This window comes from Nycticebus coucang, chromosome 10, assembly GCF_027406575.1.
Source record: "Nycticebus coucang isolate mNycCou1 chromosome 10, mNycCou1.pri, whole genome shotgun sequence".
NCBI lineage: Eukaryota > Metazoa > Chordata > Mammalia > Primates > Lorisidae > Nycticebus > Nycticebus coucang.
In genome coordinates this window covers 98,821,875-98,838,641 of record NC_069789.1, presented here as the reverse complement: position 1 = coordinate 98,838,641, position 16,767 = coordinate 98,821,875, and the positions used below count along the sequence as shown (strand labels likewise).

Below are 16,767 nucleotides of genomic sequence, written 5' to 3'. Positions count from 1 at the left end.
GTTCCTCGGCTATGAGGACTGTTGGGTGGGTCCCCATGGCAAGTTGGGTAATAAGATAGTGTCTTTATAGTGTGGGAGGTGTGGGACTGCCTGCAGGAGTAGGTAAAGGACTAGGTAACATTTCAAAGGTTATTGCTTAGAAACAGGAAAAGCTACCGTCTGTCCATTCATTTGTTGGATGGGCCAGGGTTTGTGTTAGGTGCTCAGGATACAGAGGTGATAGTGATGATAATAAGTAGGACCTACCAGTGCAGCCGGTCAGGGTGGACACGGCTAATCTAAGAGTCAGACAGACTTTAACTCACAACTCTGACAAGTGTGAACCTCTACAACAGGGAGAACTGACGTAGACGTGGTGCTGAGCGATCTAAATGCTGTGTAATTTATACATACATTATCTCATTTCATCTTTACGGTGGCTCTGTTAGGACGATGGCATTCTATTTTTATAGAAGAAGAAACTGAAACTCAGATTTCAATCCAGAGCTGATTCCAAAGCCCAGGTGCTTCCTGTTACACTTTACTACCTTCCTTAAAAGTCTTTAATTACAGCCTCTGTGATTCTCCGTGTAGTGCCATCACTTGCCAGGATAGATGGAAGCTCTCATGTTGCAATATGAATTCTGGAGTTAAGAGACATCTCTGTCCCCAGTTATCCATTCTGCTGACCCATTACTCAGTGCTGGAAACTGATGACCAGTGAATAGCCTCTGATGACATCTGGTTTCTGCAAGATATTGTTAAAGTATGACTGTGTCATGGGGCCAGGCTGATTGATTAGGCTCTTTGCTCCCTGTGTTGTCCTAACATGATTAGTTTGTTTAATTAGGTAGGTTTTGTATGGAAAGGAGGGAGGTTGAAGACTTGGGACACGGGAGAAAGTTTTGGTAGGGAAAAATGGAAGGGAAGGAAGTTGTCCATGGGATCAGTACTGTGTGGGGAGGAGGGCTGGGTACAGGATACCTGGAAAGATAAGGAGTTGGGACCAAAGTGAGAGGTGAAGGAGCACCAGAAACAAACTTCGCCTGCACTGGTCTCATTACCAGCTGGTCTATCTCAACATCATTTCTCCTTTCACAGATACAAAGTACCATATTGCTGTTTTCGCAATTGTGTGGGAGGAAAAAGGAGCTGGTGTTTGTTGTCTGTATTCTGTAGATTAAAAGTTCATACAGCATAGTGGCTGAGCCTACAGAGGATTGACAAATGTTTTTACTTGGAGTTCTTTTTTTTTTGCAATAGACTCTCACTCTGTCACCCTGGGTACAGTGCCATGGTGTCATAATAGCTCACAGCAATCTCAAACTCTTGGTCTCAAGCAATCTTCTTGCCTCAGTTTCCTAGTGGCTGGGACTATAGGTGCCCACCACAACACCCAGCTAATTTTTCTGTTTTTAGTAGAGAAGAAGTTTCACTCTTGCTCAGGCTGGTCTCAAACTCCTGAGCTCAAGCAATCCACCTACCTCAGCTTTCCAGAGTGCTAGGATTTACAGGCATGAGCTACCGTGCCCAGTCCCAACTGAAGCCCTTGAAACTATCCTGCTCAGGGCTTGGCTGGCTTCAGGGTGGAAGCTCATCTGGGGTTTCTCTCTGCAGCTGGACATCTTAGGCATCTCTTCTTCCTGTCTTATTTACTGTTTCTCCTCATTTTATCTCTTAAATTGTCCCCTAGCCACCAGAGGGCCCTCATGGTAACACCTAACAGAGCTGGTAGCACCTGAGATGTGCTTTTGAGCTAAATGGTGAAGGCTTGCTTGTCTATAATGTCCTTTGAGCAATAAAGATGAGAAGTGCTGTAATGTACAGAGGACAGGGTCCATGAGCAACAGGGTGGTGAGAATTATCTACATACCTTAGGGGAGAGGAGACTGGATCTTTATAGAGATGAACTTGACCTTGCCCATAAGGGAGAGCTTTCCAACAGTGCTATTGTCTGAGATAGTGATCTCTTCAGTAGTGGCAGTATTTAAGCATCAGCTGGTTAACGACTTGGTGGGGATTATAGAGAGATTAAAATTTCACACGTATATATGGTGGAGAGGGCATGATGTGTGTGTCTCTTCCAACCCTGAAATTCTTCCTTTTAAAAAATCTCGCCGTGACCTGACTCCCCCCTCCACCCCTCTTTCAGTCACAGACTTTGAAATACTTGGAATTTAAAAGTTGGAAAATGGATTACATTATCTTTTTTCTTGATGTGTCTTTATAAATACATTCCTACCTAGAAGACTGGTGCTGTTTGTTTTGGTGACACCCCAGTGAACCCAGCTCACCCAGGCAGCCCCAGAAATGGCATGGTGATTAGACTGGATTGTTCTGGAAGCTTCAGTGTGATGCAGAAATAATCTCTTTTGTGAGCTTCCATCCCATGTTACTGCATTGAGGAGAGGAATGTAAAATGAGATTGCTCTACTCTTACAATGGAAGGAAAATTCATATTTTTGGGAGAGGAAAATATCTTCTGGATGAGCTAAACTATACTGAATTTTAGAGCTAAAATTCTAGGATTAAAATTCAGTATAGTTTAACTCATCCCCCCCCACTGATTGTTTATCTGGTGAACTCAAATATCTGGACTCCAGCAGCAATGCAGAGAGGCGCAGGATGGATATTGAGCAGCCAAGATGGATGCTGAGGTTATGACCTTGCCTAAAGGGGAGCCCTTCAGAAGCTCACTCAAAACCTAATTTGGTTGCAGGCGTATTTTCTAGTTGACAGCCAGACAGAGGGAGACGTTTGTTGTGTGTTTTTTTATAGAAGCTTTAATGAGATATAATTCACATACCATTAATTTACCCTTTTAAGTGTGTATAATTCAGTGGCTTTTACTATAGTCACGTAATTGTGCAACCATCACCACTGTGCAATTTCAGAACATTTTCATCATCCCCAACAGAAAACCTGTACTATTAACTGTCAGTCCCTGAACCCCCTGCCAGTAATCTACTTTCCGTTTCTACTGACTTGCCTGCTATTCTGGGCATTTCCATTAAAGGAATCATTTAATATGTATCCTTTTGGGAATAGCTTCTTAGCATAATATTTCTGAGGTTCATCTATTTCGTAGCACATATTGGTACTTCATTCCTTTTTATTGTTGAATACTACTGCATTATACGGATATGCTGCATTGTCTTTACCTAGTCATCAGTTAATGGATATTTGGGTTGTTTCCATTTTTTGACTATTATGAATAATGCTACTATGAATATTTTTGTGCAAGTTTTTGAGTGGCCATATGTCTTCATTTATCCTGGGAGTGGAATAGCTAGTTCATATGTTAACTCTATGTTTAACTTTTCAGGACCTGCCAAACTGTTTAACAGTGGCTGTACTATATCCTATAGTAGGGTGTGAAGATTCCAATTTCTTCACATTCTTGTCGACACCTGTTATTTTTTTATTTAACCATTCTAGTGGGTGTGAGGTGATACCTCGTTGTGGTTTTGATTTGGATTTCCCAAATCATTGATGGTTGAACATCTTTTCATGGTCTTATTGGCTATTTGTATATCTCCTTTGAAGAAATGTCTCCTCATGTCTTTTGCCCATTTTCAATTTGAGTTGCTTGTCTTTTTATGGTTGTGTTGTTAAGAGTTGTATTCTAGATATAGGTCCCTTATTAGATATGACTTGTAAATATTTTTTCCCATTCCTTCAGTTGTCTTTCTACCTTCTTGATGGAGCTCTTTGAAACACAAGTGTTTTCATTTTGATGAAGTCCAGTTTCTCTCTCTCTCTTTTTTTTTTTTTTTTTTTTGTCACTCCTGAGCTCAAGCAATCCTCTTGCCTCAGCTTCCTGAATAGTTGGGACTACAGGAGCCCACTACAACACGTGGCTAATTTTTCTACTTTTAGTAGAGACAGGGGTCTTGTTCTTGCTCAGGTTGGTCTCAAACTTCTGAGCTGAAGGGATCCCACTGCCCTGGTCTCCCAGCATGCTAGGATTACGCAGGCATGAGCCACCCTGCCTGGCCTCATTCTAAGAAACCATTCCCTGTTCTAAGGTGCTATGTTTTCTTTTAAGAGTTTTATAGTTCTAACTCCTATACTGTATAGTTAGGTCTATGGTACATTTTGAGTTTAACTTCATTCTTCTCCATATTCAGTTGTCCTAGCACCATTTTTGGAAAGACCATTCTTTCTCCAGTGAATTGTCTTGGCACTCTTGTCAAAAGTCAATTGACCATGAATATAAGGATTTATTTCTGGCCTCTCAATTTTATCCTATTGATCTATGTATCCACCTTCTTGCCAGTAACAGTCTGTCTTTCATTGTTGTAGTTATGCAGTAATTTTTGAAATTGGGAAGTCTGAATCCTCTAACTTTGTGCTGTTTTTTTCAAGATTGTTTTGACTATTTTAGGTCCCTTATATCTTCATGTAAATTTTAGGATTAGCTTGTCAATTTCTTTAAGAAAGACAGATGGGTTGCTAATAGGGATTGCACTGAATCTGTAGATCAATTTGAGCAGTATTGTATCCTAACGATGTAAGTCTTCTAATCCATGAACATAGGATGTCTTTGCATCGATTTATGACTTTTAAATTTCTTTCAATGATATTTTATAATTGTCAGTGTTTAAGGCTTATACTACTTTTGTTAAATTTATTCCTTTTTTTGTGCTATGATAAATAGAATATTTCCTTAATTTCAATTTTAAACTTATCCATTAGTTGTGTGTGTGTATTCCTTAGGATTTTCTATATTCAAGATCATGTTATCTGTGAATAGAGATAGTTTTGCTGCTTCTTTTCCTATCTGGATACCTTTTATTTCCTTCTTGCCTAATTTCCCTGGCTAGGACCTACAGTTCATTGATGGATAGGAGTGACAATAATGTGAATATCCTTTTGTTTCTGATCTTAAGGGAAAAGCTTAATAATACACTAAATATGCTTCTACCTTTAGCGTATTGTTATGATATGGGTTTTGAGGATGACCTTTATTCGTTTGAGGACATTCCTTTCTATTCCTAATTTGTAAAATGTTTTTTTATCATGAAAGTGTTAAATTTTGTCAAATGATTTTTGTTTTTTTGCTATTCAGATGTGCATATGGTCTTTGTCCTTTATGAATATGTGTATTGTATTAATTGGTTTTTATATGTTGAACCAACTTTTATTCTTGGGATAACTCCCACTTGGTCACTGTGTATAATTCTTTTTTTTTTTTTCTAGATTTGTCTTTCTAGTACTTAAGGATCTGGGGACAGTTTTTGGTAAGGGTAGAAGCATATTTAGCGTATTGTTACCATTCTGCTAACAATGTAGGAGGCCTTAGAAAAGTCCTAAAGATCAGCTTCAAGGACTCAGAAGGTTAGTAGTAGACGGGAGACATTCCTTACTGGGTCATTGCTGATTTGTAGCTTATACATATAAATAAAATGGTTATTCTGCATCTTGAAGAAATACATTGAATTCTGGCTCAATTGTAGGGATGATGTGTAATGTATTTTTGGGAGACTTCTTATCAAGAGAGTTCAAAATATAGAAGCCTTGTATTTAAACAGGGAATATGCCAGTTATCTGAAAGTTTTACTCATTTGTGGGGTTTCATTTTGCAGTGGGGCTGGTGCATGATGAATGACTGACTACAGACCCCACATCTTCAACTTCAGGGAAGTTTCCCAAGTCACAGCCTGCTCTGTCAGGAGGGAAGTGTGGCAAGGGGCTCACCTCAACCTGAGCCCATCCTGTTAGGGGTGGCAGATGGGGGTCATTCGCCTGTTGTCCGTGTGTTCTGGTCACTGGTGACACTCTCTGCTTGTGCTAATCATTACTTTTCACTCTTCTCTGGTCCTGTTTAGAGTCATTTCTCTTAATGCTGGCATTTTGGATCACTTTGCTTTGTGTATAATCATTAGTTTATGAGAATTCGGTGGGGGCAGGGATGATTATCATAAAAATACAAATTCTGTACCTTAGAGCTCACACTGGCCCATAAAGCAAGAATACAACAATATAAAGATTATCTCCTTATGATTGTATAGTATTTCATCAACTGTAAGACTTTTGATCTGTATCATCTAATTCTGATTCTTAAGACAACCCTGACAGTAGGAAGGATAGATAATTGGAACATTTCATAGGTAAAACAGAGGCTTGATGAGTTGAAGTCTTCAGAATTTAGTAGGTGTGGAATGTCAGTGCTGCCCAAAGTTGGACACTTTCATTGTCTATGTGAAGAATAAGGGATCTCACTCTGGCATCATCCTGGGGCCTTCTCATCGCTCTTTCTTCAGTTCCTTGTTCCTCTCTCATAGTTGGATTGTATTTTCCCTCCTGTGTTACTGGTCCATTTTCTTTTCTATTGTTGGGGATTCATTGAGGGTGCAAGAAACCAGGTTACACTGATTGCATTACTGGTCCATTTTCATTATTGTACACCTTCTATTTCATTCTCAAAGTCATTCATGTGAACCAAGTATGGATCCCCGTCCATTCCCTGCAAGTATCAGTGCTCTGTAATTTTTCATTGGTATATTTTGACCTTGTGGCCATTTGGGTGTCCGTGCACAGGCATCCTCATCCAGCTCAATTTGAGTCTGATGCAGTGAACCAGACACGGGCTTGTGTTCATTATAATGGTTCTGATTCTGCCACTCACAAGCCGTGTTTCCATGCTTTTTTTTTTTTTTTAATTTTCAGAATATTAAGGGGGTACAAATATTTCTGTTACATGGATACCTTTTCTAATGCTTAAGTCAGGTCTCTTCGTGTACTTATCACCAGAATAGTGTTCACTGTACCTGCTCAGTAGGTTTTTACTGCTCCCTTCTCTCTCCCCTCTTCTTGATTTCCTGTGACCTTTACATCTCCCTGGGCCTGTTGATTAGCTCTCAGTTTTCAGAGAGTACACATGGTGTTTGTTTATCTATTCCTGAGATGCTTCAATTAGGATAATGGTCTCCACTTCATCTAAATTGCTGCAAAGGCATTATTTCATTCCTTTTTAGGGCTGAGTAGTACTTCATGGTGTGTGTATGTGTGTATATATATATATTTTTTTTTTTCTTCACTTATGAATTAGTGGGCACTTTGGTTGATTCCACATCTTTGCAGTTGTGAATTGTGCTGCAGTAAACATTCAAGTGCAGGTGTCTCTTTGGTAAAAATGACTTCTGTTCCTTTGAGTAGATACCAAGTTGTGGGATTGCTGGATCAACTGGTAGGTCTACATTTATTTCTTTGTGGTATTTCTTTCTTCCATATTGTGTTCCATAGAGATGGTACTAATTTGGAGTTTTACCATATGTTTCTGTTTTTCCTTTGAATCTCACTTTTTCCTCTTGTAAAAACAAGGGTGGGATCAGGTGGGATCCAAGCTCTGCCATTGGATCTGACTTTCCTATTGATTTCCCAGTATTTATTCGTCTCTCCAATCCTGGTTTGCTTGGTATAGGTGATGATTTAACTATCATTCAGCCTTTGTCGCTGTTTCTCTGTGCCTCTCACCTGGTCTCAGGCTTGCTTTCTCTTCCTGTTTTTTTCATTTTTTTCCCCAGGAGAAACCTGGTAGCCAGGTAGGCATCCCAGCTAGGCAGGGTCCAGAGTGCCACCTGCCCAGGGTGCAGCCTGGCCTCTGACATGAGCAGAGATTTTAATCACCAAGCTGAGGCTTTTATTCAGGAGCTGATAGTTGAAAGGTCAGAACAGTTTTGTCTTCTTGCTTTTTTTCTCTCCTCTTTGCTGTATCCCTCAGATCCTCATAATAAAGAAAAATAATCAGGTCAACCCATCTAAGCTTCCGCTAATGGGGACCCAGAGAACTGAAAGAGACAGCTTTCCCCTGGGCACATTGGATGTTTCATCTTACCCTCTGCCCCTTTTAGAGAATCCCATGGCATTAGCATAAAGACAAGTCACTGCAATTATTTTGCGCCCAGCCCCTCAATGTTGAGAAGCAGGAAGGATTCTGCTGTGATCTCTGGCACATTCATCGGCCCTGCTGAGCTGCTGATCAATAGTGACACAGAGCATCAGATGGCCTTCAAATAGTACTTCCTTTTTCAGATGGGCTGGGAGAAAGAGGAAGAAATATAAGCGCTTCATTCCTCTTAGACTACAAATAAATACATGGTGTGCAGCTGCATTTTAAGCATTTTGGAAGCTTTTCTGGAGTGTGTGTGTGAACAAGTAAGGGTGGGGGTGGAGTCCGCATTGAGCCTCTGCCTCCAGTTGCATTTGAGAGTAAGGGTGCGGGTCAACGCCCTCATGGGTGTCCTGTTGGCCAGCCCTGGCTCCCTGCACCTGAGCACCTGGAGAGCTCTGAGCAAAGCCTCAGAAGTGGGGAGCGGGACACCCCAGGAACTTTTCCCTTTCGCCTCCCCTCCCCCAGAGCACTTTGTAGAAGGTCACTGGCTGAGTGTGTGCCCTGGAATCTGGAGCTGCTTAGTACTGCTTTGTTCCTTGTTAAATGAGGCGAGAACTTTCACCCTGGTCACATTCACAATCCCCTCAGCAGGATGCTCAGCTGTGTCTGTAGGCAGCAAGGACTTTCCAGAGGGAAAGCTCCTTTGATTCCCCATTTCTGGAAAGTGTCAGGACAGAGGATAGGTGAAAGGACCAACTCACATGGGCACCTCACAGCTGGTGATTTCTAGATGTGAGCAGGTTATCAGATTCTCCCCTTTCCTCCAAGGCTTGTGTGTGTTTTAGGAAGAGGCTATAATGTGACCAGGAGACCAGAGGGCTGGCTTTGGGATCCCCAAAAGGAGAGGGTTGGGAAGAGTGCAGGCTCCTGGACTGGCAACTAGGTATGTGGGGGACCTGGCCCCTTTTCTGCCATCTGCTGACTGTTTTGGGCCTCACTGTCCTCCTCTGTGGGAGGAGGGAGAGGGTTTCTCCAGAATCTCACATGGTATAAGCTGTGGGCTGAGGCTGTCGAAGGCATCAGTATTGAGAGAGAAGGTGAGAGCTGGGAACATAGCAGAGGTGAGGACCTTTACATTATGTCCCTTTCTGGAGCCCTGTACTTTCCCTGTGGCCTTGCTTGCCCCAGCCATTCAGTGGGTTTTAATAGACCCATAACGGGATTCTGTTGTCCTTTCTGAACAGCGTATTCTTATCCTTATCTAAGGCTGTTAACTTGGCTGGTCTTAAATCCCAAATCTGCCTCCCCTGAGGTGGGCAGCAGCTAACATCTTTACTTTTTTTATTCTTCCAGCTATCCCTTTCTCTGGGGTCCTTAGAGTCTTCTGTGTACATGCCACAGTTTGGGGGTGAGCCAAGAACCTGATTGGGGGTTGCAAATGTTTTGGGGGGCTGCCCCTCCTTGACTCCCTTTTGTCTGGGATTTCTGTCCTCAGTTTTAAGCTCCTCTGGCTTTCTCAATCCCTGGTGTCCAACTCAGGCTGTCAGAGTAAGTTTCTCTGCCTGAGCTTCAGCCAACCCATCTGAACCTGTGGGATTGTACTACCAGATAAACATTCCCACAAACCTGAGTCTCACTTAGTACAGTTCCCTCCTTTCAAGGGTCAGTTTCCTGCCAATTTCTGAGGTCTGATAATTAAGTTTATGACCTTGCTGCCATATGTAGGCAGCACTATACAAACAACTCAGTAAGGTTTCATAACCTTGCTATATCAGCGTCTAATAGTTGTGTTTGTGACAGTGTGTGGAAGTATCTTGCTGAATGGTGTCCATTGTTGCATGTTTTTGTGTGACATTATGAAAATGTTGGAGCCTGAATTAGAGTGATGAACAAACATTTGTAAATTTCTTATTAAACTTGGCAAGAGTGGAAGGGAAATCAGGGACACATTAGTCCAAATTTATGTGGTTAATGCTGTGACGAAAACAACATTGCACAAATGGACTAAACATTTTTCTGAGGGGAGAGAAAACGTCACTGATGAAGTGAAGGCAGGGCAGCCAGTAATGAGTAGAACTGATGAAAATGTTGCAAAAATTTATCGAATTCTGTATCTGAATCATTGGCTGACTGTGAGAAGCATAACAGACCAAGTAAATATCAGTAGAGAAACAAGAAAATCTTAACTGAAAATCTTAGCTAACAACTTAAGGCTCTTGCATCACAACAATGCACCAGCTCACACAGCACTGTCTTGAGGGAGTTTTTAACCAGTAAACAAATAACAGTATTGGAACATCCTCTCTAATCACCTGATTTGGCCCCTACTGATATTTCTCCTTACCCAAAGATAAAGGACATATTGAAAGGAAGACATTTGGATGACATTCAGGGTATCAAAAGTAATACAATGACAGCTTTCACAGTCATTACAGAAAGTGTACCAAATTGCCTTTTTTTTTTTTTTTTTAAGAGGCAAGCATAGAATGAGGTTTCTTTTTTTTTTTTTTTTTTTTTTTTGTAGAGACAGAGTCTTACGGTACCACCCTCGGGTACAGTGCCGTGGCCTCACACGGCTCACAGTAACCTCTAACTCTTGGGCTTACGCTATTCTCTTGCCTCAGCCTCCCGAGCAGCTGGGACTACAGGTGCCCACCACAACACCCAGCTATTATTCTGTTGCAGTTTGGCCGGGGCTGGGTCCGAACCCGCCACCCTCGGCATATGGGGCCGGCGCCCTACTCACTGAGCCACAGTCACCGCCCTCTAGAATGAGGTTTCTTGAGGAAGAGAAAGATAGGCTTACAGAGCAAGCTATTCACCATAGACAGTGAATGGGCCTCCATTGTCAGGGAAAGTAGACAAAGAGGCCCCCCCAATTTTTTTGAAGGATGGACTAGGTGCTGGCATCAGTACATAGCTTCGCAAGGGGAGTACTTCAAAGGGGACTATAGTGATATTTGGCACTGAGGTATGTGGCACTTCTTCTAGGATGAGTTCAAGAACTTAATTGTCAAACTTCATATATCTGTTTCTGGTCCCTCCATTGATTTCAGAGTTATTACTATTATTTTAATTAATAGACTTTATTTTTTAGAGCAGTTAAGTTTTAGGGTTATAAAAAAACTGAGAGGCAAGGACAGAGTTCCCACATACTCCTCTCCCGTGGCCCCAGTTCCCCTATTTTAGCTAGCATCTTGCAAGAGTATGGTATATTTGTTACAATGGATGAGCCAATATCCATAACCATACATTGTTAGTAACTAACATGCATGGTTTATATATGTGTATATATATATATTTTATTTTTTTATTTTTATTTATTTTTTTGAAACAGAGTCTCCCTATGTCACCCTTGGTAGAGTGCTATGGCATCACAGATCACAGTAACCTCAAACTCCTGGGCTTAAGCGATTCTCTTGCCTCAGCCTCCCAAGTAGCTGGGACTACAGGCACCCACCACAACACCCGGTTATTTTTTGGTTGCAGTTGTCATTGTTGTTTTAGTTGGCCTGGGCTGGGTTTAAACCTACCAGCCTTGGTGTATGTGGGTGGCGCCCTACCCACTGAGCTATGGGTGCTGCCCAATGTATGGTTTATATTGAGTTTTAACTTCTTGTGTTGTACATTCTATGCAATTTTTTTTGTATCTTGAGAGTTTATATTTGTTATTTGTGGGAGGCTTATTTTAATACTACTCAATCTAACTTTATCAGAAGCAGAACCATCTGATGCATTTATTTTTGATTTATATGTATATTTAACCTTGTCTCTGGAAACACCTGACAGAAACATTGTAAATAAAGGGAATTCCCAAAGGAAGGTGTTGGCATCACGTCTAGGAAGTCCATGGGTGGGATTATTTTAGTGGGTGTTGCCAGCTGTTCTCTCTCGCCGCTGCTTCCGTCATGGTTCATGTATTGGTGGCCCTACAGTTTAGTTTTATCAGCGCCATCAGAAGTTAATCTCCAGAACATAGGGGAGAAGCAAGGAAATTAAAACAGTGAGATATTAACCTAGGTTGTCCAGAAACTTATAAAAATATGTGAAGTCCTCTGGTTAACTTTATTTGCACTTGACTTCTGCTTATCTGGAAGGTGAAGCCACAATAAAACAGACACAGATAATCTCCTATCTTGACTACGCATACAATTTACATCTTCCTTACAGGTTTTTAAAAATTTTTTTTTATTTTTACTTTCTAGATGTTAATGAAAAAGAAGCAGGCCCTGATATTTTTAACTCCTTTACCTCATTTCCCCCCTCAAGCTCTGTGGTTGTGTTCTGAATAGAGGTCCTGTGTGATGTCGCACAGCAGGGATTCCTGGAAAGCGTTCACAGAAATGCTACAGAAGTCTTACAGAGTGCCAGGTGATTTAAAATCCACCACAGAAAGGTTTCACGTACAGCCATCGCTTAGTGAGCCAGGAATTGCATGAGCTACTGTAAGAGCAGCTGACTTAGGTTTAATGTAAGTACCTGGATAAATACAAATTTATAGAATCACAGGACTGGACTGGTTGACTGCAGGAGGAAGCTGGCTAATTCCTCTGATCCCAGCACAGCAGAATCTAGGGCTCAGGCCTCTCCTCTTGCCCCTCCTCAAAGGGGAGATTCTCTCTTGGAAACCTTGGATGCGTATGTGTTCATTCTTGGAAGATTTGAGTCAGGCTTGTGTGTTTTGAACATCTTCTGTGTGCCTGGACTGACCTGCGGTAGGGCATGGTCAGCCGGTGATGAATACAGCGTGCTTTTGGCCATGTGTTGCTGCTGTATGGAGAATTGTAGGGATTTGGGGCATCCTTACCTTTCAGGGGTCAGCAGAGGGGAAGCGGAGATGATGCAGAGGGCTTTAGGTCCTGCATGTTGGAAGATTAGAGGGCAAGAGGGTAGAGAACAGAGAAGTGTTCTATGCACAGGGAAGAGCATGTACAGAAAGAAGCCTTGGAATGTGAGAGCGTGTGGAGGTGTTTGAGGAACTTCTGAGTAACTGGAGAGGCTGTTGATGGGCCATGAAGCTGGACCATGTGTCTATGCAGGCTATGCTGAGGATGTTTTTTTCTAGGACGATCTTGCTGTCACCTGGCTAGAATGCAGTGGCGTCAGCCTAGCTCACTGCAACCTCAAACTCCTGGGTTCAAGTGATCCTCCTGTCTCTGCCTCTTGAGTAGTTAGGACTGTGGGTGCCCACCACTACACCCTGCTAATTTTTCCATTTTTTGTAGAGACTGGGACTTGTTCTTGCTCAGACTGGTCTCGAACTCCTGACCCTCAGGTGATCCTCCCAAGGTGCTACGATTATATATGCACTAGCCACTACAACTGGCCTATGCTGAGGATTTTGATTGGCATGTTTAGAGCAAAGGGAAGTGAGCATGGGAGGTTGCTTAAGCAAGGGAATAAAATGATCTGGTTTGCACTTTATAGAGATCACTTTGGCCGTCTGGGAACTGGTTTGGAGGGGGACCATAGGAGCAATGGAGACAGCAGTGAGGAGTTTGTTGTGTAGGCTGACAGAGAAGGTTTTCTGGGGTCAGGAAGTGGCAGTGTGGATGAAGAGGTGGAAGCAGAGCTTCTCTGCTTCCTTGGTGTTGGGGTTATGCTTTTTTATTCACGTTATTAGTATGGAGAGAGAAGAATTGGCAGGTCCTGGTCACTGAGTGGCTGTGATGAATGAGAGGTATGTGTTTGAGAGTGACAGTTGGGTTTCATGTTTGAACAACTGGTGATTTACTAGGGGCTAATCGGCAATGTGAGGAAGGCCTGGGAGGAACAAACATGGGGGAAGCTGGGGGGGAAAAAGCATGAGTTTCTGTTTTGAAAACTATTCCTCTGGGCGGCGCCTGTGGCTCAGTCTGTAAGGCGCCGGCCCCATATACTGAGGGTGGCGGGTTCAAACCCGGCCCCGGCTGAATTGCAACCAAAAAAATAGCCAGGCGTTGTGGCGGGCGCCTGTAGTCCCAGCTACTCGGGAGACTGAGGCAAAAGAATCACTTAAGCCCAGGAGTTGGAGGTTGCTGTGAGCTGTGTGAGGCCACGGCACTCTACCGAGGGCCATAAAGTGAGACTCTGTCTCTACCAAAAAAAAAAAAAAAAAAAAAAGAAAGAAAACTATTCCTCTAGTTCCCAGGCATCAGGCCAACCCACCGGCATTGTCCTAGGAGTCCTTGGAACCTTGTACCCTGCCAGAGAGCCAGATAAGAGAATGCCATTGCTGAGTGATGCCCTGTCACGATGTTCTTACCTTTAATTGGAAGCAAGGAATTTGATCTCTGCAGGAATCAGCAGCACCTGGATCTCTGACAGTGGTTGGCTCTTAGGCTCAAACCTCATCTACCTGCTGAGCTAACATTCCAGTCCAGAGCAGGAGGGCGCTGCCAAGGGTCAGCTTACCACGGGAGTGATGGTGAGCTTGACCAGTGAAGGTGAGCGGTTGTGGGAACCACCCTCCATCCAGTGAGCAGGTCTGGTCTTAGATTGTGTGTCACTCCTTGTTCAAGTTAGAGACTCGGAGACAGACTGAAGTTAGCTGTATGGTAATGGTTATTACCAAGATACTTCTTTTGCTGTGTGTTCTGCATGTAAAGAAAAGTGGGGTTCACTATTCATACCCTCTGGTTTCACCCCGAGTAGTAGGCTTTCTGATGCTTCTCTGCTTCCCTGGTATTGGGGTTCTGCTTTTTATTTTTATTTTTATTTTATTTTTTGGACTTTTACTATGTTGCCCTCTGTAGAGTGCCATGGCATCACAGCTCACAGCAACCTCAAACTCTTGGGCTTAAGCGATTCTTCTGCCTCAGCCTCCCAAGTAGCTGGGGCTATAGGCACCCACCACCGCGCCTGGTTATTTTTTTTGTTGCTGTTGTAGTTGTCCTTGTTGTTTAGCTGGCTTGGGCTGGGTTCAAACCCACCAGCCTCGGTGTATGTGGCTGACGTTGTAACCACTGTGCTACGGGTGTTGAGCCGTGGGGTTCTGCTTTTTAATTCATGGTATTAGGGTGGATATTAATATTTAGCTTTTAGGAGATGTGCGTGGACCTGAATTCCACTTTGTATATCCTTTAGTTGCTTTGGATGACCCTAAGGCAGATGGGTTGTCTGCGCCAGACTCATTCTCGGAAGGGCGGGTCTCAGAAGTGATTTTCTTCATATGATGAAGGAGGGAGAAGATGCATGAGTAGGGGGGTGGTGTGAGGTGTGCAGGGGGTGTTCTGGGAGTGTGTAGGGTGCGTGGTGTAGGTGTGCACATGTACCAGCTTGGGTGGTGGCTGATGGAGTGAAGGAGGCAGTTAGTTGGGTGTTTTTAATGTGAGCCCTTTGTTGGAAACCTTGCTCAAAGCTAGAGCTCCTCCCCAATCTGCTGTGCTGCGCTGTCCTCTCCTTGCCAGGTTCGCCATTCCCAGTCCAGCAGTGCCTCTTCCCGAGGAGGAGAAGACTGGCTAGAGTTGAGTGGGGATGGGCCGTGTGTGTTCAGGCCAGTGGTGGGTGTCTCTGTGCGGGGGAGGACTGGATCCCCTGTGACCAGTGACCTTGCTCACTCCTGAGGTCCCAGGCTTGCAAAAGATGGCTGAGGAACTTGAGCCCCTGAAGGGTTCAGGGCCAGAGCCATCAGCTGTGTAATGTCTAGGAGAGGGAGTGCCCAACTTTTGAAGTTGGACAGTCACGAATCTAGGCCTCTCATTGTTCTTGGCTGCAGCGGTCACTGACATGTGGATAGACTGAATGGCCCCAGCAGAGCTCAGAGGGGAGAAATGCCACTATGGTTAAATCTGTCCCCACTGTTAGATCCAGGTGGCTCCATTTACCAGGAGGTGTGTTGCTCCAGATGGGCTGTGCGTCGCCATCCTCCCAGGACAAACTACAGCATGCTGGCTGCTTACCACCAGCTGCTCGGAATTGTGCCCTTCAGTTTATCAGCAAAACTGTTGGTCAATATTAGGGGAAATTCTTTAGCAGTGTTTGGTTTTTGAAACCCTCCTCATTGGGGCCAGGCCTTATCTCCAAATTTTGGGAAAATGTTCTTTTCCCGTAAACACAGGGAAGATCCGTCCAGCACAGATAACTGTTCTGCTTTTGTCTCCTATTAATGCAATTTTTGCTTGAGTAGACTTTTAAGTTTTTCTGAGGAAGTTAATTTCTGGGCTATCCTTTTGGCTATTTATGTAATTTGTGGATAAAAAGGAAAGGCACATCCCCCTGGGTTAGTGTGCAATGGGATGGTATATATGAAGAAACTAATATTGTATATGCTTAATGTTGAATTATCCTCTTTTTTTAAAATTTCATCCTTACAAGAAATGATATCTAGAGATTATACTTTTGATCCAGCAATGTCACTTCTAAGAATCCAGCCTAAAGAGCTACTTGGATGAACTCAAAGATGTGTAGGTGAGGTGGTTCAAGGAAGCACAGTTTGTATTAATAACATAGCATTAAGTTTTCAACAGTGGGTGAGCCATTACTTATCCTGTGGAGACCTATACATTGGCATAGAAAGATACCCAAGGTGTATTTAAAGTCAAAAAACCAAATTGCAGAATAATGTGAGTAATATGAACCTTGTACATAAAACAAATTCTCCCCTGTGACTGTGAATATGTTATTAACACACAAAGAAATGTATAGCAACTGTTGACAAGGGGGATTTTATTCTTTTCCTCTGCCTTTATTTGCGTTATTTGAATAGCTTACAGTGAAAAAAGTGCTCATTATTTTAACCTGCATGTAATTTGGTTTTGAAAATAAAAGTATAATGAGGTTAAAATTTTAAATTAGTCCATTTCTTTCCTCCAATTAGGAACTTACTCAAATATATGATGTCTCCAAACATCCACGGCTGAAGTTCTATTAATTAAAAAAAGTATATATTCTTTTTGAGTGTGATAATATTTGCCAAGCACTTTTGTTTAAGAGATTTTGTTTCATTTGATCTTCACTATAGTCCCATTTTC

General features: G+C 42.8%; 1 protein-coding gene across 6 annotated transcripts in view; it reads left to right on the top strand.

Annotated features, from left to right (window-relative positions):
• NOS1AP (nitric oxide synthase 1 adaptor protein) overlaps positions 1–16,767 on the top strand; it is a 318,633-nt gene that overhangs the window by 66,029 nt on the left and 235,837 nt on the right. Inside the window, exon 1 of one of the 6 annotated variants that reach the window (XM_053607759.1) lies at positions 14,234–14,280. The exons of 4 other annotated variants lie outside the window; for them this stretch is intronic. The gene's annotated coding sequence lies outside the window, so the exon portion shown is untranslated. Of the gene's footprint in view, positions 1–14,233; positions 14,281–16,085; positions 16,205–16,767 lie in introns of those variants that run through there. One more of the 6 variants, XM_053607760.1, reaches the window with a different exon arrangement.